Below are 22,496 nucleotides of genomic sequence, written 5' to 3' on the forward strand. Positions count from 1 at the left end.
TTTGAAGAAATCACATTTTCATCACAGATATGGCAAGAAGGCTAAAATAATCATATATTGCAAATATTGTTTTGTTGCAAAATACTGACAACTCCCAATTTCACTGGCTTCTGCAGGATTACCAAGGAAATTGTGAGATATTATTATTTGTGCTTCAGTAGCATGTCAAAGACCGAGGCAGGAGCCAGGTTAGATGTCATGCAAACACAGAACAAGATGACTTGCTGCGTCAAAGATTGGATTGCTGCTATGGAGCCTAAATCCCTAGAGATACCAGCTTGGAGCATATCCCGTTCACTGATAACCCAGTTCAGGACTCAGCTGGGAGGAAGAGTCCTGGGTCCCAGACCTGCTCCCACGAGTGTGTGTGCATTTCCAGTTACACCGTCATTGGTAACAAATCAGAAATAACCTGAGGAGCAAGGGCGACAACTCAGGGCTTCCCTTGCTGCGTTGCCCAGCTTCAATACGGGGGTAAGGGACGGAGGGTGCTCCTAAAGCCTGGTGGCTATGGCATGCTCTGGGGGAGTAGGAGATATGGGTTTGACACCCCTGAGGCTGAGGAGGGCCCAGAATCCAGGTTTCCCATTCCCTGGTTGCTCTAGCTGCTAGTTTACTGCTGCTGGTTTCCCTTAAGAGTTTGAAGAGGTTTTGCCAGACATAAATAGTTTGCATAGAAAAGGTCACACACAACACACTTGGCTTCAAACCAGACAAAATATTTTTACTGTTAGGAAACTCCTTAAGGCAGCAAATGTTTTTATCCCCTTTAGATAGTGGTGCAGGGGACTTAGTCCCTGTCTATCTGCTAAAAGCTTGAAACACTGAGGGCTGCTCTTTCGGACTGGGGGAAAAAATAACAGCAACTGGGTTTTATCCGGGTGACTTTGGAATGACTTAGGTGCTGTTTAACTGATCGATCACAATCAGGCATGATTAGAGGAGGGAGGAAGGAGGCCAAGCCTCATCCCAATACTGAGCCATTGGATGAACACTATGGTGCCATAAGAAGTACTGTTTGGAGACCAGGCATTTGTCTTGGCGAGTTTTACTGTGATGAGAAAATGGATCGGCGTGGATGCTCTAAAGAGAAAATATGAAGAGCAATATAGTCCGATGGCGTAATGAGCCTAGCTCTGATAAATTCAGTGGTGCTTTGGAAATCGACATCAGTTGAGCACTTGGCTTTCTGTATTTTTCAAATGATTTTGCATTGCGTGGACTGACAATCAGTTGTGCGCGTAAGCAAACTGATCGACCGATTCATATTAAACACACACGCTGATTCTGGTTTAGATTTTGCTTTCGCGTAGCAACAGAAAGGGACGATTGTCACCGTAGGAGCTGCTCCTGGTATTAGACTGCGGTGATAAACTGTACTATTTGAGTAAATCTAAGCTGAGTGGGCAGTAAATTGTATTGTACCATTGTTCCTACTGACCCCACAGTCAGTAAAGTTTTCCATTATAAAGAACCCCCTATATTCAGAAGTTTATATTCTGGCTATAAAAGTTTACTTTGCACTCAGAGTTGGCATAAAAGATCTTATCCCTGGAGTGAATCTTTTTTAGAAAACTAGATAACAGCTAGCAGTACATTTATGGAGCATTTTTCAGCCAAAGAGGCCAAAGCACTCGACAAACAAAACACAGGAATCGCTCCGCTCCCCACTGGAAAGTAACCACCAGTGGCACCGGCTCTTTACTAGCGGCAGTCTACAACAGCTTCAGCATAGAAAGTGGAGCTTATTGTTTTCAGTTTAATCTGCAGGGAAAATGTAAATGTTGGCAGACCTGACTCTTTATAAGCTGATAATGGTGGGGATGGAAGCATTATACTACCTTATTTTAGCTAAAGTTAATGATCCCAAATGTTACTTATCTTCTTTTTTTCTTATAGGGTTTGCTGACTTGTTCAGGAAAACATTTCCCTATTTTTCACGTCCCGATCGACTCGCTGTTCCATCCCACTGCAAGTGTTTTGCAGAGAGTGATTTACATCTATTTTCTGTAATTTTCTTGTTTCTTTAATGACGTGTCTTGCTTGCTTCCTTTCAAATCTGAGAAATATGTAGAGTAAGCCTCCTAGGTATTCTGAAGAGATTTTATAGGTTAAAAACAGCCATCAAATTATATTATAGCAGAAAAAAAATGTTTGTACTCATTAAGTCTCAGGTTTTGCAAGTTTTTGGCTTGGGCAACCATACGTTAGATCTATATTCAGTATCAGGTTTCATATAGGCATTTGAGTGGATCTGTTCATTCATCTCCAATGTACGTCACCCTCTGAATTACAGCTATAGGAAAACATATGCAAAACAATCCAAAACTAGAGCTAAGCAAAACTTTTCATGCAGAAAGTTTTCCTGTCAAAAATACAACTTAAACTGATTTTTTTTCCAGGAAAATGTTAATTCTGACTCAAAAGTGTGGCTTTCTTTTAGGACAATTTAAAACAGTTTGTTACTCATGCACATTTTCAAGCAAAATTAAAATGTTTATTTCATATCAACTTAAAATGCCATTTCTTATAGAGAATATGAAACAAAAACATGTTTTAAGTGAATTCAAAATGATATTTTTTGTTGGTTTGAAACTCCTTATGGGAAAATCAATATTTGTCACCTAAATGTTTCAGATGGAATTTGTTTTTTGCTTGCAGCTTTTCATGAGAAAGAAGTTTGGTGTCCTGACCCCCTCCAGCTGAAACCACACCAGCCTTAAAAAATGTTACAGAAGAGAGAGAGGCCGTGTGGTTTTATTGGGATGCTAGCAAACAGACCCCAGCAAATTATTTGTTGCAAAAAAAAGTTGTTGCAAATTCAAGCTTTGGCTCAATAAAGACTTAAGTATGTACTTAACTTCATCCTTTTTAATACACAGGGACAAATCGGCTGCATAAAATTAAGCATGTTGTCTTTTCTGGATTATAGCGATAGTCTGTCTTCCTGTTTTCAAATCGTTTCTCCAAAGAACTTCATCTAATCACTCATTGCGATTTCACTTTAAGACATTTAGGTCATTTACAAAGGTATTCACTCTAACTGACAATATAAGGGGAGGGAGTGAATTTTCAAAACACCTTTTTTGAATGAACATGTAACATTTCGCTAGTCATAACGAGAAGAAGGTTTTTAATGACAACAGCATTGACATTTTATAGTTTGTACCTGAACATTCCAAATGTTTGAATTTTGAGCAAAACAAGTCTAAATTTGAAAATATTTTGGACAGAACTAATATTTTGGTTATTGCTAATATTTTTCACGGGGGCAGATCAGTCATCCAAATCCCATGATATTGTCCCTGTTCTCTGCATAGGTGAACGGAACTTAAAATATCAAAGCCCTGAATAGATATGAATCCCATTTTTGGCCTGGAAAAAACAACCACTTCCCAAAAGTTTATTCAAGCAAAAATATGTTTCCAGGAATGTTTGCTACAGAAAAATGTCAGAAGCTGATAGAGAAACGACACAGGGTTGAACTGAACCACTGCTCTGAATCCAAATGACGGTTCCCAAATACTGCCATCACATCCATGTATGAACTGGATCCCGATCAAAGTGAATTCGGGCAGTTTTTTTGCTTTTATGTGGAACTCGAGCAAAATCACTGCTTCATGGCAAAGCGAATTTGTTCTGGTGGCTTCATTTTGAGATTTGGTTTTCAAGGGAATCCAAACTCCCATGATATTATTCTTCCAGGGAGTTTCACCCAGCAAAAGAGATGAGCTTTGTGCAGCTTGGGCAATGAAGAAAGACGCTCAGGGGTTTGCTTGGGCCACCACTCGCTTGTGCATGCAGCTCCCGTTGGACAAGATAATCCACAACAAAGGAAACCTCCCTTGACAACTATGCTTCATCCCCAAACCAATGTGTTATCACTTTGGCTGTCTGGACTAATGCGTGTCAAGTGTGATGCAGATCTTGAAGTGATCCAGTCACTAGACAGGTGAAACGCCCATCCATTGGTGACCCATGTTTGCTTGGAAGAAACAGCATTGAAGCTTTCTTTAGACCTAATGAGCTGCAAGGGAAGCACGAGGAATGATTCATCGCACACTGCTTAGCACCGTTTCCTTCCTTTATAGAAAGAAAAAGCACCTTTTACTATCACATCTTTAGAGATTCATCTGTTAGCAATCACTTCAATGCTTGTATCTTTGGCCACTACAGGGAAATCTCTGGGTTTTGGATAAGCACAGTACCATTTCATTTCACTCCCTGCAGCAAGCCACAAGAACCAGATGGAAAATTAGCCTTTTACGACGAATGCACAGTCACACAAGCGCTGCAAAAGTGCTTGGAAAGGGGTGGGAAGTTTGAGGCTGGCCTATACTATGCCTTGCATGACCAGCCCAGGAAAGGGCTGCACTCTGGGATGCCACAGCTGGAGCTGGACAGCTGCTGGGGAATCAAATTTGAGGGTGTTAACGAAATGCTAAATCCCTTAATGTCTCAAGATGATTCTCTTCTGGGCCCTTCCTATTCAGAGACAAAATAATTCATAAAAAGGAGCGTGATCAGCTAGCCACATCAGGCTTCTGCAAAAAAAACTTGAAAACAAGCAGAGAACAAATTGCCTCTAAAGAGCTGAGCATCCTTTTTATTTGACAACAGGGTGTTTTTTTCTTCTTCTTTTCATCACAAGACGTTTGTGCTTCGTGCCACGGTACAGTTCTGAAAGATGGTGGTGCTTTCTGAGTGCGCAAGGATGTCTGCACGTACTTCTACGCTGATTAGAAGGATGATTTAATATCATGAAAAGTGGTTGAAAAGAAGGGGACGCTGCCCCTTAGTACCAACTCTGTCACTGAGACATGCAGGATACTGAGCTACATGGCCCTGTGGTCCTACCCAGTCTGGTATTTCCTAGGATGAAAATTCCCCAAATCCTGGTATCCTTTGGGAAATGCAGGACCATCTGCACTAGTGGGCAAATAACACATGCAACTTTTGCAAATAAAAGTACCTTAATGAGCTTTTTCTGATTTGTAAAAGCCAAGCCGTTACATAGCTTTATATAGGGATCTCCGCGGCGCTGTAGCTGGACTCCACTGATGATGTCCATATTTTTTGAGTTCCTAGCTGCGTTGATTTTCTGAACAGAAGAAGCCTAAGGTTATCTAAACACTTTCGTTTCTCGTCTCTTTGTGGAGAATTCATTATTTGGTTTCTGCCCAGGTAGAATACCGCAAGTTGTGCATGCCATATTGAACCAGATCCCGAGAAGAAACTGTGCATAGAAACAGGTTAAAAAGAAACCTGAAGGCAATGCTTGTTAGAGTGATTAAAACAGCAATGTTCCCATTGCTGGAAAAGGGCTTTCCACTAGAGATTCAGGAAGCTATCCGGGGGAGGCAGTAAGTCCTTTGCCAACGGTGTCAGCAAGTGCAACTCCGCTGCAGTCGTTAGAGTCTGCTTACACCAAGGGGGAATTTGGCCCCAGAAAAGCAGTGAAAAAGCTCTTCCAAGATGTGGCAGAGAGGTTTTTTCATGAAAAAAACATCGTCCTGAAAAGGGAACAAAGGGGGAGCAGTGGGAGTGCCTGGTACAGGCATGAAGAGTTTTCCAGCCGATCGGTTGTTCTCACGTGTTGCTCTTCCGTAGACGTGGCTGGTACTTGATGTGTCAGAGGGCAGTGAAAACGTCCTCTGACTGGAGCTGCTGCCCAGGTGAAGGATCTGAATAAAAATGCAGCGCATGAGCACGTGGCACATTTCGCCGAGCGCTGCAAACCGTGGCTTGGCTACACGTCCTTGAGTCCCAGGCCATGCTTTGATATTGCGCGCACTTCCATTTCTCCATTGGCTGGCTTCACAAACTGGAAGCAGGTCTGCTATCAGGGTGCCCACGTCTGGCCTGCTGTTAAGGAACGTGGATCCGACTACTACGGTGAAGCAGTATCACTCACCATCAGAGACACCATGCTGGGGTTGGTGGTACATCTTCCACCTCAACTGTTTTTTTGACAATGTTTTCAGTGGAGTAAAATGTCAAAATATGTCTTCTTTCTACCCACGGTGCCAAGTGCCTGACAAGTGACAGCGCTCAGATCTGGAAGCTGCAAACTAAATATTTTGATGGTGACGTGCTGTTGCAATATCCTTTACACCAACAGGTTGGACTCCCCATGTGACTCCTCTTCCAAAAGGGGGAGGCAGCAGTGCATCATGGGAGATATACATACTTACACTCACCCTCCAAACACAGAGACTGGTGCATGCAGGAGAATGGGGGTATTAGATCCCCAAAGCACAACCCCTATCAGGATCTAATACTCTGAGGATCTAATACCCTCATTCTCCTGGGGGGGAGTTTGATCCGGTGATCATTCAGAATCAAACTCCATTTTTTTTCAGAATCAAATTTAGGCTTTGACTGAAATGCACTGGCTTTTTCATTTTTTTTCACGGAAAACTCAGCCGTACGTGGAAATTTCGGACAAAACAAATTGGTTTCTTGTCAACTTTCGCACTGGAAAAAACACCTCCCCTTAATTTGAGACCAGCTCCAGTCTGCCCAACATTTCATGTTCTTCTAAGCTCTGGTTGCGGTGCTGCTTCTCCAATTTGCATTGGACCTGAAGGTATCCGAGTGGGTCCAATGCAAATTGGAGAAGCAGCACCACAAAGAAATGTGAGCAGGTGATGTGACCCTGGACACACTTGCACAGTGAGGGGACACTGACTCAGAGGACTCTTCACCTTCCTCCCAGTAGCTCATCAGAGTCTGAGCTGATCTCCTCGAACACAATTCCCCATTGCAGACCTATCAGTTCAGCATCACCTTTCAATAACTAGTCTATCTGCCATTGCTCTAGCTGCTTGTTAACTACCGGCTCCCAGCACCCGGTCAGCCCCCCTCCCCAAGCCTGCTCCAATAAAAGCAGGGAAGTGCTGTGAAGCCTGGGGGGATTCATTAGCCGCACTATTATCCTTTCTCCCTCTGGAGGAAGCAAGTGCATCGCCTTCCCACCAGTGTTATAGCACCCTGCTGTAGTCACCAAAGGAACGTGGGTATAAAGATGTGAGCTGATAGAGAGATCACGAAATAATTGCCCTTCCATTTAGGGCCCTCCAAGGTGCTTTGCAGACTATTAATAATCAGTCTTGTGAGGCTGGTAAGTAACTTGCCAAAGGTCACACAAGAAGAGTCAGCACAAGCTGTGCTTTGGCTGGCAAGAGGGAAGAGTTATTTAAACTTGCTTGGACATTATATCCAGACAGATACTAAACTTAAAAAAGGCTCCTTCCAGTGTGATGATGGAAGCTGTTGTCCTTGTGGCTGAGCAGTCTATATGCTCCCAAAATGCATTTCCTCTCTGCTCTGGTGTCACAGCTGATATTATCCCCTCTTCCTCAGCCACTTTGCAATTGCTCTCACAGATGCAGGGGGATGTCTTAGCAGTAAGGAGAGGGTACTGGGGGGCAGCGGGGTGACAATAGGTACTTCGCGGTGGGGTCTGGAGAACAGGCAGGAAGCGCAGTGGGTGAAGGTTGGTTCCCAAAATGATCAGGCTACAAGCAGCAAAAATGTATATGCCCCCCCACCCCCTGCCCCCGAGCCCTCAGCTCCATGAGATGTACCACATCCGACTGCAACATAGCCAGCCCAAATGCCTTCACTCGATATCTGCAAAGCAGTTGGACTATAAGGAGAATAGCTTTGTAGATTTTCTGCTGCCTAGGACTGGAGAAAGCAAACTCATTGCAACTGGGTTCTGTAATGCATGCATGCATATTCCGATTTTATCTTCACAGAAGCGATCTGGGTCAGAGTCAGCGCGCCGCTATGCAGTTCAGTGCCTCAGCTGCTTCCTTTAAAATGGACAGAGCTTGAGAAAGAGACCACATCTGGCTGCTGACTGGTGGACCAGACACTCAGCTGGTGCAAACTGGTGTAGTTTCATTTCACTTGCGTTTATCCCAGGGGAGAACCTGCCCTTCCATTTCCCTGGGACGGGCTTGACCCGCACCATTGAAGCGGTGGTTTGTTTCAGTGAACTTCAACTGAACAGGACATTAGGATCCTGCCCCATCTCATTGCCTCTGTGCATGGGGCAGTGCATGCATGACAGTCTTGTGCGGGGCAGCCTGGGTATGAAAAGCACGGCTCGTTACACGTGGGGCCGGAGAGCCAGCCACGGCCTGTGGAAGCCGTGCATGATGCACAGACCCATGGGGAGCTAATCTTGATGAGGGAACAACCCTATGATGACATGCCCACCTATTTACAACAAAACGTCAGGTTTAGTGCACGGGTCTTGGGGCTGGCCTGTTCCTGCTCTGCCACCCAGGAGGTCCTTCTGGCCTCACCCAGACAGTCTCCTAGGATGCCACATTTCCTGGCACCCTGTCACACGAACCTGCTGTTCATTTAATAGACTACCTGAGTCAGAGGGGCATCAGCTTTTGTGAGCAATAGCTTACTTCATCCGATGCTATTAAAGGACACGCAGAGAGCACCTCTACCCTGGCTTCTGCCTGACTTCAGACTAACATGGCTAACTCCCTCTTTCTGCTATTCATTGGGTAGCTTGCTCCCTGCAGCAAAAGTCATCTGGTGGGGGGGAGACCCAGGGTCCCTACTTCGCTGGTCTCACAGGCTAGGTGATTGCTCTAATCACCAGCCCATTAGGTACCCTAAGGTTTTCTTTCTTTCTCAGTCTGACCATCCATCCCATCCTGGATGGAAACTTTTCCATCGGGTTCAAGTGGGACAACCCTGCATCATGTTTCAGCTTTGACAATGCAGCATTTTCCAAACAAAAAGTCCTCAGCAGCTCTGCCCAGTACCCACGAGGCAACTCAGAGCAGCAACCCACTTTTATTTTCAATGCCTGAAAAGATGGGCTTTGTATGCCAGCTTGCAATGAATTTTGCTTGCTGTGACAGGACCTCTTCCCTCAGCGGGAAAAATTACAGGGCTGTCTTCTGCTTTCCTTAACTCTGACAGGCTAGGGAAGCACGTTCCCTGCCATATGAACATCATATTAGTAACACGCGTCACACGCCATGCTATATAAATGGTTCCACATTTTGGCCCTTAAAGGAGCTACAGCAGCTGCAACAAGGGGGAGCGAGATCCTGCTCTGCAGCTACGGCTGATGCTATCCCAGTCAGGTTATGGCATGTCACAAACAAGTAACCACGACTGCATTTTCTTTTTTGCATCCTATTTGTTCTCCTAAAAAGCCCCAGAAAATCAGAGAGCAGACGCTCAGCTGCTGCGAATCAGCAAAGCTTCAGTGAGAGGCTCTGATTTCTTCCGTCTTCACCATCCACTGCCACAGCAGTGATAAGCAGCATGCGGGCTCCTCTCTGACGCACCTGGGGCTGCTCCGGGAGGGTTTTACTTAAGGGTCCCAGGCTCCTGGGGTGCCTGCTTGCTCCTGGGCCAACACCCTTTGCACTTCCCATCATTGAGGACAAATTGCTTGACCCCATGGGGTTTATGTGGCTGCTTAATAGAGTCAAGGGAAATTGAAGAAGTGGCAATGAACCGAGTGGTGTTTTGTACTAAAAGATGCTAAGTGGACTGAGCTGAAAGATGTCTTTCGAACTATAAGTAATGAACAACATTAATACTTTTGCCTGGGCCCTTGTTATGATCTGAAATGGAAAGAAAATGAATAGATAAGGTCTAGTTCATGTCCAGTTTCTTAGTGTAAGGCCTTGTGAGACTGTTATTTTGCAAAGATGCTGCAGGGGATGCTAGAGATTGCAATTTAGGTCTATCAAGAGCTGCCAATACTCCCCCCACCTCCGGTGAGTGTTGGGTACTTGTTTACATCTGAAAAGATTTATTTATGTTGTAAAACTATCTGCTGGTGAATAGATGAAAAGGAAAACGAGGGAAACCATAATCATTTAATACTTATTCTATTTATTTTCTATTCATTTAGCAATGTTGGCATTCTCATAATAATTAAAGGGTGCTGGGTGGTTTGCTAATGCTTTTCCACATGCGTTTCTTCCTTCCCTTTGAAGGTGCCTGGCAGATTTAGGTCATATATTTTCTTCCCATTGCACTGCAAGGGGAGGAGGGAAAAAAAAAATTCCCAGCACCAATCTTTTCTAATACCTCTACATTAGTTCAAACCAGCAGAGGTTTGCTCTGCCTCAAGCTAAAGAAAATCTATTAGGCTCTTTAACGAAGAAAGTCAAAAGGGGACGCATCCAGGATAAGGTCAGGCAAAGATGTGCACAGCTGAGAATGATGGTGCTCAGTATCATTACTTGGGCTGTCAGGAAAAAGCTTGCCCCACGGGATGCCAAGCTCAGCTTAAACTCTCCTCTGGTTTTAATATGCTTCCTTCAGTTAGGGAACAAGTGGTTTTACACTTTTCTTTTTCATGCCACTTGCCTGGGCTGGATGGGCAATCTGTTCAGAAGAGAGTAACAAATGTCCTGCCTCACTCGCCTCCAGACCAAAGCGAACTCTGAGCTACGCAGGCCTGGGGACTGCCAGTGGAAACCTTTAGCAGACCGTGTCACACACGATTTCATACCCTTGTGTGCCACCTCATAGTCAGCTGTTATTCAAATGATTTTGAGTAACCTTTCACGTAACCGATTAAGAACTGGATTCACCTAAGTAGCGGGGGGAAGTAAGTGCTTCAGTGCTTTGCTGAATGGAGACTGAAGTGCTTTCTTGGGGCGCAGACAGAAGTGACACTTTTCACCTGATCTGGCTGCAGAAAACAGTTTATAGCTGTGACCAAACACAAGGAGACTGCTTCAAAAATGGCTGATTGGGAGAAAATCTGAACCCTCATTGCGTGAGGGGTCAGATGAAAACGTTTCAAAACGGAGCACCTTCTGTAACTTCTGTCTGCGCTGCCTGCCACCCTGCTGCTTGTTTCAGAAAGGGAGGGGGGAAGGAAGTGGAGGGAGTCTTTTCTGCTCCTGCTGGAGGGTGGAGCAGGTGTATTGGAGCCCTATGAGGTGGGTGGGGGGTCCAGTTCACCCACCCCACTCTCCAGCACTGGCTGGGGAGCCCCTAGAACAAGCTCCCTCTCCTCCCTTTCCCCCTTCCCATTTTGAAAACAGCACAGGCTCGTAAGGAGGAGGGGCTGGTGCTAGAATAAACCAGCAGCTAGATTCCTCGATCCCCTGGAACCAAGAGTGAACTTCTGTTTGGTCCGGGGCATTGCTGTAACTTGGAGCGCTTCCTGCAAGCCCTTCTCAGTTACAGCAGGGAGCTGCACTTCTGCCTGCACCCTGGGAGCCTGGCTGATGATGCTGCTTGTTCGAGGCTTGGTTATGACAGACCCATTGGGTCACTTGGATGATGCGGTAGTCGCATGTCCACTCCATTGGTGCAAGCTTGGGAAATCACTGAGGAATTTTCCATAGCTGATTCTGTGTAAATGGGGAAGATAGGAAAGAAAAGAGGAGGGAGGACACTCATGTACTGTTTTCCTCCTCTACCCCATGTTACTTGTATCCCAATTTAACTTAATCAGCTGAGGAGAAGCTCCTTCTACAATACCATAGGCTTTGGCAACAAAGCTATTGAAAGCCAAATGTTTCCTCAATCATCCCTTTGCCAATCTTCTTGGTCAGTCGCTCCTTGCCTAAACCTTATGGTACTGAATTGGGAGCCAGGATAGGAAGCTAAATCATGATTTACTTCTCAGATCCTGGCTGCTAGCAGTCCTTTACCAAAGCAATGGTGCTGGGAAGAGAGGCAATCCTTTCAAAGGCAGTTCAGGACCCAAACAAGAAGTGGGTTTCTCTCTTTCCAATTCAATTACATAGAGGAGAGAGAGTGAGACGTGGTAGGAAGAATTGGAGTGAGGACACATGGCAAAATTACAGGGTACTTTATGTTATGGTGCCATATACCATATTCTCTTCCATACCATATGCCCCAAATGAGACAGGCACCTTGTTTTTGAAAAGCAGAATGCAGAAAAAATGATTTTTCTGGAGTCCTAGCTGACTGTGTGACGTACAGTAAGTCCTCCTAGAAACACAGAGTAGGCAGTGGGACAAGGGCGGGCAATTACTTTGGGCAGAGGGCTGCTTACTGAGTTTCAGCAAGCCATTGAGGGCCACATGACAGGCAGCCCAGGGCAGATTAATATTAATTTTCTAAATTTTTTAGGGGCCCCGTGGGCCAGATAGAATGGCCGGGGGGGCGGGGCACATCCGGCCCCTGGGCCGCATTTTGCCCACCCCTGCTCTAGGAAGTGTGGGATCCCAGGAGACAGCCTGGGTGAGGCAATAGGAATTTCCTGGTATGGCCAGATCCCAGACCCTTGCAAATGCCGTAGCAAGACTATTACTTGTTTATTGTATTAGTTAGTATAGACGTTCCTCTAAATAATAACGTATTGCTTCCACACCACAGGCCTCATGAAGACACGCGTGCAGCAGGTCACTCACTGTCATCCATCTTAGTGGCTCTTGAGCCAAAAGCTACTGCCTCACCAGTGGCTCTGAGAGGGTTAACACAGGACTCTGCCCCTTTTGCTTCCTGGCGCCAGCCATTTCAGCACAGTGTCTGCTTCCTTTACAGGCAACCTCCATTTAACTCTCTTAAGCTTAGCGCTATTTTGCTATAACACTCATTTTAAAATGATACCTGATTTCGCTTAGCGCTCAGCACATTTTGCTATAATGCTCACGGTCACCATCTGGGGTCGTCAAATACTTTTGGTTTCGCTTAACACTCATTTTGCTCAACACTCCTTTTTTCATGAGCCAATTAAGAGCGCTAAGTGGGGGTCGCCTATACTTCTTCCCTCCTCATCCAGAAAAAAAATAACCCACCACCATCAACCACCCCCTCTATGCACCCAGCTTCCCTGCTAAAGACATGCACCCCAATTTTGGACGTCTGATTTTGGGGAAAAGTGTGTTCGAGGTATGTAGGTACGTATGGTAAAAGTTTAAAATCAGCATGTATTTGGAATGGATACATTATTACCGAGTTATCCAGGCCATGCAAGTACATCCAGCCCACGCTGTGATGCAGCCTGGATATGGCATGCTTGATCAAGAAAACTCTCCAAAATAGCATATAAAATTGAAGAAAATATACCTAGACTCTTGCATCCAACTGTGCAGCCAGGGGCCTTATGTATCAAGTTCAACTATAGCAGCCTCAGGTGGATCATTATGTTGAAACTCATGGTCCAAAGCTTGACAAGAAGCTGTCGCTACTGAGTGTCTAACTTGAAGCCTTTCAAAATATCTCAAGTGGGGTCCTTAAAAAATGAAGCACCCCAAGTCACTCGTGTTGACATCTGAATTACGATGACATTTGACTACTTCACTCCCATACGCTCCTGCAAAAATCTCAGGCTAGAGCTGTGCTCTTTCGGGCTCAGGTCCCGCAGCCAGAACGGAGCGGACATTGTAAAGTCAGAGTAGCATCCCTGCACGCACTCCAGTGGCTGCAGCAGGAGGAAAATACAACACGAACACATTTTTGTTAGTCAAGTAGGCAGCTATAGCTCAGAGGCGTACAGAGATCAGGTCGGTTGTGTTATGAAGACTCCAGTTTTTTTGCACCGTCTGACTCTTGCCGCACTTTAAGGCTACCGTGGTATCATTATTTCAGCTGCCTTGCTGCAAGACGTTACATCACTAATTGTCCTCCAGGGGAGTCCAGTGGGGCGTGTTTTACTAAGATAACTGCAGTTGCACTAGGCAGGATCGAATGACAAGGGCTATCAATCCTCCGGCTTCAGGGCACAAACTGAGCGCCACGTGGGGGCAGGGATAAAACTGCAAAATGTTCCTGCCAAAAACATGGAACCGTGAAAAACTCACCTGTTCCCCTGACAAACTCTCAGCCCCAAACTAGATCGTTCAGCTTTGCATAGGTTTGGGAGCGTGCCCAATTCTAAATGAAACGTTATCATACTTGTCCCCACTGACGCATACTGATATTATTGCATTACCATATAATATTGGAAAAAACCCGACGAAATGTAAAACAGCAGTTTACGGTACTCTGAAATCATGGGCTCATTGGAGAGCAAAAGGAGAGCTGAGATTATACAGGGAGGAGCCGTGACGTATCTGAATATGTCGAGTCTGCTCGTGTGAATCTCAAGGTACTTTCTGTTGACTCCGATAGTGCCGATGCATGTATAATTTTACTTTATGTTTGCAATGTATTCTGTGCAATGCTTTCCAACACGTGTGGCTGGCATCATTTATTTATGAATGCCTTGGACAAACACGACAGAAGCTTCATAGGAAGTGAAACGGGAGTAAAAATCCTCCCGGCTCCCTGAAGTTTAGCAGAGAGAAACTAAGTTATCACCATTTCTTCCTTCTTCTGTCCTGCAACAGCCAATGCAAACAAATCTTTCCATTCATCTGGCTCATCAGCAGGGTCTGTTTTGATTTTGCTCCTAATTTGCAACACTTCTTTTCCAAAGCCACTTCCTCTGGCAAATAATTCCAATGCTCCTTAATCTAGCAAACTCCCTTGTCTTATGCACACCACAAGGAGCATCCCCCACCCCTCAGAGGAGGTGGCATTATATCTGATTGTCCACTAAGGATTATATTAGGGGAGCCTCTGCTGCATTTTAAGGCATTGATGCAATTTGATTTTAATTCTGTGAACATGGATAGAAACTGTCTCCAATTCAAGGAGCTCGCACAAAACTGTGCGCTTCCTCATGCGAGCCAAGATAAAGTAATTAACTTTATATAAAAAAAAAAATCCATGTCAGAACCTGTGCTACATAATTCAGCAGCTTGTTCCAATTAAAGAAGAGAACGTCTGTAGAAATGGTTTAGGCAGCAGTTGTAGACATCCTGAGGTTGGTGGGGGAATCGCTGTACCTTCAATAATGTTTTGATGGTTGCATTTTTTCTTGCGGGGCTTACATGTTTAGCCCCTCTTATTACAACTCACACTTCTTGCCAAGAGACTCCCAGGCTAGCTAGCACCGAAAGGGTTGGAAGCATGACTAGAGCGAAGCAGGGAAAAACAAACCTCATGCCATACCCCTCCACTGAGCCCTGGGGTTGAACTGACAGCTTGAATTATTGGACTGCAACAGAGTTATACCAATGGAGCTATTGTGTTGATTGCTCCAGCTGAGGATTTGTCCCTTGCTGCCTTTTGAGGCGCTGGCTGTCCTTGCAAGAGCTCAGAGGCCCCGAGATCAGTCAGTTGCACAGCTACGAAGCCAGTGAACAAACAGCTTCTCTCTTTCTCTTACGTCCCCAACCCTCACCCTGCACCGTACCTTGTGGTAAAAATCCCATTCTTAACCCATGTGCTTGAGGTGCAGTCTGCAGACTCCTTGGACGTGGAGCACTCCCAAGTATTTTAGTTTAATAAATAATGTACAGGGTGCCAGCGAACTGTGATGTTATTTCTGCTACTGAGAGATTGTATCATCTGGGGGAAGCCACTTCGCCATCACCAGGGTTTCCCTATGATGAAATGGATTAGGATACGGTAACATCTTGACGGTCTGAACCTCCTTTTCTAAGCAAGTCCCTAAGGAAAGATTATGTCTTTTATTTACCGTATAAGACTAATGATGCTGCCTCTACTTAACAGACAAACACCACTACAGTGATGCTAATGGATGCCAATGGTTTTCCAGATTATCTGCACTTTGGCCTTCTGATTCTCTGCATACTTCCATATTTTCAGCACTCCAGTAGCTCAGATGCACATATCCGAGAGCAAAAACAATCCCTGTTGGAGCACGTGGAACTTGCAAAATTGACGAACATCGTCCTCACTACCCAGGGCCCAACCTACTACTCAGGCAAGAAGTAATACAAGCCCAGAAACACCCATGAGCTGACTACATTGTTCTTAGATGAGATCAATAGGCGAGCATTTCTTGTGATACCTTTTATTGCAATGTCTGCGTAGTTGGGAGAGCTGTTGAACAAGCTTTTGGGCATCAGCTGCCCTTCTTCAGGTGATCGCCCAGCTTTGCAACTGTGCAAATGATCCAGTCAAAGGTACTGTATCATAAAACATTGTTGCTGAAGCTGACCCAGGGGGTCAGACATGATGATCCATTGGGTCTCTTCTGACTCTATGAATCTATGAATGCCACTGATCTGAAACAGTTAAAATGAGCATTTATTGAACTGAGAAATATTTTCATTGTGTAGTTCAATGGGGAAGAGAGGTCATATTCTAGCAACTTGTGCTAAGGTAACTCAGGTCTGATTTTGGATTCTCTTGAGTCTGGGTCGTGCACTGGGCCAGCTGCATCCCTGCTGAAGTAGTGGGGAGAGCAGGTCAAGTGACACAATGCCAGCTTGGTACTTTCTTTGCCCATCATTACCCACCCTGGACATCTAGATGTCATATCGTACAGGTGTGAAGCCATGTATGAAAAACTCTGCAGATGAATGGTGTCAACTTTTGTATATCTCCCGGACCATCACAACTACTACAACGCTCCAACCCTACTACACTGTGAGAATATTTCTTTTTCATGTCAATCCTCTGGTGCTATTTCACAGGACCCTTGACAAAAATAATAAAGTGAAATCATCATGGGGCGTATGCCACAGCACAATGGAATATTCTGAATCAACTTGGCCACATTTTGGGGGATGCCTTCTGGAGCAGACACATAATCCAAGGCCTATGAATGGCAATAAGAGCCTAGTATCAACTAAAAACCCACTTTACGGACCAATCTAACCAGTGCCAAGTGATTAAGAGGTTTTTAGCCAACTGTTAAATAGGGTAAATATTGGTAACCAGAAGAGCTAATCTTTTAGTAGATAAATTGCCAAATAAAATCAAAATAAATATAGTTTCTTTCCTTAAGCTGTGCATTGGGGTGATCTGTTAAGAGGATAATAAGTAATATTCTTCAACCACTGAGCAAGAGTCCTAGTGTCAGTCCCACTGTGGTATCCTGGGCTGTCATCAAGCATTGCCTCAACAACTGACTTCAGTTACCAGCCTTACCAGGAGGAGGGTGGAAGGGCCGACGACACTGCTTTATCTTCACCATCTCAAACCAGGTTTAACAGACACAACACTTAAAACTCAGGAATCAGTCTGCCCCAGCGTTTCATTTTTTTTATGTCCTTTCCCCAGACTTCTCACAGGAGCAGACTTGTATACCTGCTGATTGCATCCTAAACATTTTAAAGTTTTTCTCCCTTATACCTGATTTATACTTTGTTATAGAGTGGTTATTTTATTACAGAATGGCCAGTGGTTCCAATTATAATTAGGGTCTGATTCATAGGTTTTTAAGACCATAAGGGTCCAGTATGATTATCTAGTCTGCTCTCTCATAACACGGGCCATTGAATATCACCTAGTAAGTCTTGCATTGAGCCCATAACTTTTGTTTGAAGTAGACAATATCTTGGAGCGAGACAGTCTGTCTTGATTTAAAAGTTTAAAAATTGGGGCAGAATCTACCGCTTATCGTTGGCGGCTGTTCCAACGTGCACTCATTGTGCCAGGAATTGTGTAGACACATAATAAGAGGCACTACCAGCATTGAAGGAAGGGTTTACCATTTAAATAGACAAGGCATAAAAAGGGTGGGACTTTGATAAATGAAGCATTAACTTTATTTTATTGATGGAAAATTGAGGCATGGCCATGTAATGGCTTTCCCAATCAGAGCTTTCAAGGTCTCTAGCCCCAGGGCAGCCCCTCCATATAGACTGTCAGAAGACACAGGGTATCAGGACTTCTAGGGTCCCTGCTGCAGTCAGAAGTCCTGCTTCTGTGTAGCACAGAGTGTGTCTACAGGAGACGCTGAGCAGTGAATTAGCATCGTTTACTGTGAAGTAAGCATGTGGGTGTACACGTGCACGTGCTTAACTTTACAGTAAATCTTCCTAGTCTCGAGTAAATTTGCTACTTGAAGATACAGGTAGCAAATTTACTCAGCATTAGTAATGGCACCATAGTGCTTGTGTACATGCCTGGCTGGGAGCCAAATCTGTTCCTGGTCAGCCATCCATCACGGGGCAGGAGATACCTGCCTGCTGTTGGGGTGGGAACCTGGGTGGGGACTATGCCTCCCTGCCCCAGGAGCAGGGAGCTTCGAGCCCCCTGCTCCCAGATCATGATCACAGAGCAGGGACTGGGAGATCCTTATTTCCCAGCTTGTTCCGACAGCATGATCGGGGAGCAGGGGGCTGGGAGACCCTTATCTCCCAGAAGCAGCTCCACCACTGTGGGGCTACTGCTGAGAGATGCTCATCTCCCAACCTGAGCCCCACGGTCACAGGGTTTTGGCTGGAAGACCCTTATCTCCCAGCCTGAGCCCTGTGGCTGCCCCCAGCCCCATGACTTTTGGGCTCAGGCTGGGATAAGCATCTCCCAGCAGAGGTTCTGCAGTCATGGAGCCAGCGCGCTGGGAGCTCCCTGTTGGTGGGGGCTGGGGAGCTTGTCCTCCACCTAGCTCCACAAGTGCAGAGCTGGGGGTGGGGGTCAGGCTGGGGAGCTTGTTCCCCCCCAAGCTCCTCAAGCACAGAGCTGGAGGGGGAACAAGCTCCCCAGACTGTTGCATCCTCCCCCCAGCTGTACTCCTGGAGCTAAGCAGGGAACAAGCTCCCTAGCCCCCACTCTGCAATTGCAATTACAATTGTGGAGCAAGGGGCTTGAAGCTCCCTGCATGGGGACACTTCCTGCCCAGGTCCCAGCCAGCTCTGGGCCATGTGGGAAAGCACGTGCAAGGGGACTGTCCTGTTTCAGGCAACCCCAGCCAACTCTGGGCTGCACATGCAGATTTCCATACACAGCCCACGGCTGGCTGGGAACTGCCATGGTCAGGGGCAGGTCCAAGTCCTGAGCTCCGATTTAGTGGTCAAGGCATGGGGCTTAGAAAGAGCTGCAGGGGTGTGACAGGTCCCAGTCCCCTTCCCCGATCTACTGGTGGGGCAGCTAGCAGCCCTGATTGAGGGGGACAGGGTTAGGAGCTCCCTGCTGCTGGGACAGAGGGACATTTTCCCTGCTCCAGGAGCAGGCAACCTCCTGGGGCCAAGAGACAGCTGCCTCCTGGCCCAGTGCTTCCTGCCAGCCTCTGGGCTAGCTCCTAGGGGGATCCTGGAGCTCCCTGTGGTGGCCACAGAGGCACATTGCAGGGCTGCAGGGAACTGGGAGCAAATCTTCTCCCTAATCATCGCATGTGTAGACACCTACCCAAAACCCTTACTGTGCAGTAGTTTACAGTAAATCTAGGCTGGAGTAAATGCATGGAGTAGATGTGCCCACCGTGTAGCACAACAGGTTCATTTCAGGGGGAACTAAATCATCAACTGTTCTTTGATCCTACCCTAAAATGTAAGTGGAAATTTCACAGGGAAAGGATTTTCTCTTGGTCTTTCCTGGGTCCCACTCAGTTTGGAAATGACATAAAAATGGTTCTTTGTATGCTTTGTTTCAGTATGCATGCCTGGGGCCAGAATCAGGAAGTATGAGAGGTTAGAGTTATGCAAACATCTCCAACTCTTCCTTGCGCTCCTACCAGTTAGCTTTTCATTTAAAATTACACTTCCTACATTTCCAGCTTAATCAGGCTTAATTTGGGGGTAAAATCTTGGGTAGATTTTATTTAACCACAATCAGTTTGCCAGTGCCTATTTTAGTAGAAAGGTGAACCTGTGGCAAAGGGCATAGATTAGAAAGCAGTTCTGGGGACTGGTACCACCACAGACCAGCAACACATTAAGTTTGCTCTGTCATTGTACTTGTGTAACTTAGAGTTGTGTTTATTTAACCAAAATAATCAGCAAGTACGGTCCCTTGCATGGGCTACTATAATGTTGCCTTACACCCGTTGAATGCGTTCCCCTCTCTGGAAGGGGATGGGCTATGCTGGGATAAGCACTTTTATTCTGGAATAATGGTATATTTTTCAAGGGCATGGGAGCTGGATTGTTTATCCTGTCCTGCTGTAGTGAAATCAGCAAAACTTTTGTGCATAGGTGAGCCTGGACAGCTTGATCCATCTGGCCCTATCCAAGCAATTAGGGGTTGAAAAGCCCCTCACATCTATGGAAATCTTATATCAATGGACTTTGGACCAGACTTTCAATTTGACCATGAGCAAGTTACTGCCCCTTCCTTTGTTCTCTTTCAGACAGATATTCTGAGGCTTGCATATTAAATGTTAATTTGATAAGCTAGCAATCCTTAGAAGGAAGATGATGCAGAAGGGGAAAATGTTATTTCATATGAAGCCCTGGGTGACTGCTAAGGCTCTGTCCTCAGGTGGGACTGGCGGTGTTCTCTTTCTGAACTTTCTAAAGTAGCCATTAACAAGGAAATACTTTAAAATGGGAAGACTATTGATTTAAGAGCATTTGTAATCCCCTCTCTGTCTGCGGAGAGTGTAAGCTTCTCTATGCAAATGATGTGAAGAATAGTATAATGCCAAGGATGGAAGGCACCAAGGGAGAGAGATTTAATATCGGCAGCACCAATGAGCTTTTGAAGCACATATTCAAATTATTTTTTTGGAAAATGGATTACTTGTCTTTTGTTATTGTTAAGCCCTTCCTGGAGATCAGCTGGAGATGCTGATAAATTATCCATGGAGCCAGACAGCCCTGCTAATTCCAAATACCCTTTTCATCAGGGAGATAGGTTTGAATGGAATGTGTTACTCTCCATTGACATGCTATTATGAAAGATTTCCTCGTAGTAATGGATTCACATTACTTACAGTGCATCATTCCTCCATTGTGTGTCATCGTGACCGAAAGAAATATACTGGTACCCGTGGATGTTACAGAGGGGATATCATGTCATGAAGGAAATGCATACAAACTCACACGCTCAAGCCCCCCCTCATTTCCAGCCCTCTTCTTCCCCCATTTGTCCATGAGTTGGCCTATGTTTTATGATGTTATTGTCACAGATCCTGTGAGGATTTCCAGCCTGACACAGAGCTCAGGTGTACTGCCTGTGCTACACATCAGTGGGTGCTTAGAAGATAGCATCAAGGGAGTTACCAAATATACCAAAAAAATGGGCATGATTACAATTCATTTTCATACCCCAATGTAAACATGGATCTTCTTTTGATTCATTGAGGTGGACTGGATCTAAGAACTAGATCTATGGTCAGTCTCACTGAATACCCCATCTCCAGAGGCATATCCAGGGGAGGTGCTGTGGTGCAAATGCATCCCCCTTTTGCCACTGGCTCAGGTGGCAGAAGAGCCCCAGAGCTGCTCCTGCCTGACTCCAGCTGTGGACTGCTGCTGAGTGGGGTGCCAGGCTCAGCTGGGAACAGTGGTGGCAGTGTGCATGTTTCTCTTTCCAGTGCCTGCTTCCTGCTTACCCCTGCTGCCTGTTTCCCCCACTGGGCAGGAGCAGGTGCTGGAAGGAGGGACCTGCATACCATTGCTACTGTCTCCCACTGATGCAGGCATGGGGGAACTCCAGACCTGCTCCTGCCCTGAGCTGCAGGGAGCAGCTGTGCAGAGAGCTGGGCTCAGCTGGAGACAGCGGCGTGGTGTGCACGTTCCTCCTTCCATTGTCTGCTCCCAGCCAGCAGAGGACACCAGGGAGGAGATGGGTGGGCAGGGACCAAGGTCTGGATGGAGGAAACTGCACATCACCATTGCTGTCCGTGACTGATCCTATCTCCCCACAGCCCCTGGCTGTGTGAGCCAGAAGCAGGTCAGGATGGGCTCCACTACCCCTAGGTCAGCAGCAGCAGTATCGATGGAAGGAAAGTTCCAACCCTGCTTCATATGCCTGATCCCTACCCAGCTCCCTGGTGTCCCCAGCCGTGCCTCACCCCACCCCTCATAGTCTGAGGGGTAATGTGCTAAACACCTCCTTTAGTAAATCCTGGATCACCCATGCTCACCTTTGACCACGTCCAATGCTAGCTGCTTCAGAGCTTCATGCTGGACACCCTGCAGTCATTAAATATGGTTACAGCCTGCCCTTAGAGAATTTCAATTTAACTTCTACCTCTACTCTTCAACTAGTTGGAGGTTTACTTATGGCCTGAATCATGAAGGTTTAATATTCTTTCCAAAACTTTTCTATTTTTGATCCTAACTGTTGTAACTGGACATTCTTGTTATCCACACAAAAATCAAATTATTTTCTGTTTCTTGCTAATTTATGGGCTTAAATGATTCCTTCATGGAAAAAAAGTTTTTTAGGATAACTGTGCATTGACCCTTTTAAAGTCCTTTTAATGACTAGCTAACAATGAGTTTTCAGATGCTGTGATAGTAGTGGATCTAGTACAGGCAGTCCTTGAACTTATGACACAATTGATTCTTGAAAACTGTATCTTAAGTTGAAATGTTGTAAGTTGGAACCGATTTTCTGATAAGAAACAATGTTATAAATGGTGGGTTGGTTCCTGAACCAAGGCCCAATACCCTATTTTCACTAAAAATACCCCAGAATTTTGTACTCAATCAATTATAGATGAGTAATATAGCTACATTAAGCAGACAAGGTTCTTTGGGTGAATCTGATATCTTTTATTAGACCAACTTAAATAGTTGGAAAACAATTATTAAGCAAGCTTT

This window comes from Gavialis gangeticus, unplaced genomic scaffold, assembly GCF_001723915.1.
Source record: "Gavialis gangeticus isolate Ggan-Ray unplaced genomic scaffold, GavGan_comp1, whole genome shotgun sequence".
Classification (NCBI taxonomy): Eukaryota; Metazoa; Chordata; order Crocodylia; family Gavialidae; genus Gavialis; species Gavialis gangeticus.